General features: G+C 54.9%; 2 non-coding genes across 2 annotated transcripts; both read right to left on the reverse strand.

Annotated features, from left to right (window-relative positions):
- Window positions 1–152: 152 nt before the first annotated feature.
- Window positions 153–306, reverse strand: LOC144418893 (5.8S ribosomal RNA). The gene has a single exon (XR_013473721.1). It is a non-coding gene; the product is annotated as a 5.8S ribosomal RNA (ribosomal RNA).
- Window positions 307–604: 298 nt separating this feature from the next.
- LOC144418883 (small subunit ribosomal RNA) lies at window positions 605–2,414 on the reverse strand. Its single transcript, XR_013473717.1, has one exon. It is a non-coding gene; the product is annotated as a small subunit ribosomal RNA (ribosomal RNA).
- Window positions 2,415–2,500: the final 86 nt, after the last annotated feature.

Raw genomic sequence — 2,500 nt, forward strand, 5'->3', positions numbered from 1 at the left:
CCCGCCCCTCGAACGTAGTTGAACACGTCGAGGGGCCGGCGGTGTACGGGACACGCGGTCGCGCCGAGAAAGCTCGGCGACCGCTTCAACTTGGGGCGACGCCCGGCCGTCTTCGCAGAGGCCAGGCGACGGCCCTCGGGTGAGGACGAACGCGACCCTGAGGCAGACGCGGTCCCGGGATTGACCCGAGACCGCAATTCGCGTTCAGAAGGTCGACGTTCAATGTGTTCTGCAATTCACATTACTTCTCGCACTTGGCTGCGTCCTTCATCGACTCGCGAGCCGAGTGATCCACCGTTAAGAGTCGTCCTCGACGTTTCGCCCGGCGCCGAAGCGCGCGGACGTCACACTGTGGGATCGACCACAAAACCACCACCGACAACAACTGCACAAAAACACCAACAAACGGCGCCGAGCGACCGCCGGGCTGGGCCGGCGGCACATCGAGCGCGGTGCCCAGAAGCCACCATCGCACTCGGCTGCCTTGCTATGCCAACGTGTTACGCGTGTCGCACGGGGCGGAACCCCGATTGACGGCCGCCCTCTCGGCGGCACCCAAAGACAATTCAGTGCGCGGTCGGCCGGGGCCTACCACCACCTTCGGTAATGATCCTTCCGCAGGTTCACCTACGGAAACCTTGTTACGACTTTTACTTCCTCTAAATGATCAAGTTTGATCGTCTTCTCGACACGCCGACGCGGCCGTTGCCAGCCGCGACGGGGCCGATCCAAGGATCTCACTAAACCATTCAATCGGTAGTAGCGACGGGCGGTGTGTACAAAGGGCAGGGACGTAATCAACGCAAGTTGATGACTTGCGCTTACTGGGAATTCCTCGTTCAAGGGAAACAATTGCAAGTCCCTATCCCAATCACGAATGAGGTTCAACGGGTTACCCGGACCTTTCGGCCTAGGTTAGACACTCGCTGCTTCACTCAGTGTAGCGCGCGTGCGGCCCCGGACATCTAAGGGCATCACAGACCTGTTATTGCTCAATCTCGTGTGGCTAAACGCCACTAGTCCCTCTAAGAAGTTAGACGCCGACCGAGAAGGTCGCGTAACTATTTAGCATGCCAGAGTCTCGTTCGTTATCGGAATTAACCAGACAAATCGCTCCACCAACTAAGAACGGCCATGCACCACCACCCACAGAATCAAGAAAGAGCTCTCAATCTGTCAATCCTACCTGTGTCCGGGCCGGGTGAGTTTCCCCGTGTTGAGTCAAATTAAGCCGCAGGCTCCACTCCTGGTGGTGCCCTTCCGTCAATTCCTTTAAGTTTCAGCTTTGCAACCATACTTCCCCCGGAACCCAAAGACTTTGGTTTCCCGGAAGCTGCCGGAAAGGTCGTCATGGTAACGCCTCCCGATCGCTAGTTGGCATCGTTTATAGTCAGAACTAGGACGGTATCTGATCGTCTTCGAACCTCTGACTTTCGCTCTTGATTAAAGAAAACATTCTTGGCGAATGCTTTCGCAGTAGTTCGTCTTCCGCCGATCCAAGAATTTCACCTCTAACGGCAGAGTACGGACGCCCCCGTCTGTCCCTCTTAATCATTACCTCGTGCTCCGAAAACCAACAAAATAGAACCGAGGTCCTATTCCATTATTCCATGCAACACTATGCAGGCGAACAGCCTGCTTTGAACACTCTAATTTTTTCAAAGTAAACTTATCGGCCACCGCCGACACTCAGTCAAGAGCACCGACGGAGAACCGAAGGTGAGGCGAACGCAACCAGTGACACGCCTTGCGACGGACCGGCGGCGCTCGCCCAAAATCCAACTACGAGCTTTTCAACCGCAACAACTTTAGCATACACTGTTGGAGCTGGAATTACCGCGGCTGCTGGCACCAGACTTGCCCTCCAATGGATACTCGTTAAGAGTTTTAGGATGTACTCATTCCAATTACAGGGCCTCGTTAGAGTCCTGTATTGTTATTTTTCGTCACTACCTCCCCGTGTCGGGAATGGGTAATTTGCGCGCCTGCTGCCTTCCTTGGATGTGGTAGCCGTTTCTCAGGCTCCCTCTCCGGAATCGAACCCTGATTCCCCGTTACCCGTTATCACAAAGGTAGGCACGTAGCGTACCTTCGACAGTTGATAGGGCAGACACTTGAATGATACGTCGTCGGTGCAGAGACCGTACGATCCGCGTGGTTATCCAGAGTCATCAAACGTCACAGGACGAACCCGGTCGGTTTTGATCTGATAAAAGCGCGCCTCCCGAAGTCGGCGCTTAATGCATGTATTAGCTCTAGAATTACCACAGTTATCCACTTCGCTTACGAGACCAAATAAACCAAGACTGATTTAATGAGCCATTCGCAGTTTCGCTTTACGAGAACTCGTACTTGCACCTGCATGGCTTAATCTTTGAGACAAGCATATCACTACTGGCAGGATCAACCAGATAGCTGCGACAGCTGCGCTCGGCCCTTGCTGGGCCGCCCGGCGCGTGCTCGTCGCATTCGTTTAAGACCGAGGCGATCGCCTGCGGCC

This window comes from Styela clava, unplaced genomic scaffold, assembly GCF_964204865.1.
Source record: "Styela clava unplaced genomic scaffold, kaStyClav1.hap1.2 HAP1_SCAFFOLD_173, whole genome shotgun sequence".
Classification (NCBI taxonomy): Eukaryota; Metazoa; Chordata; class Ascidiacea; order Stolidobranchia; family Styelidae; genus Styela; species Styela clava.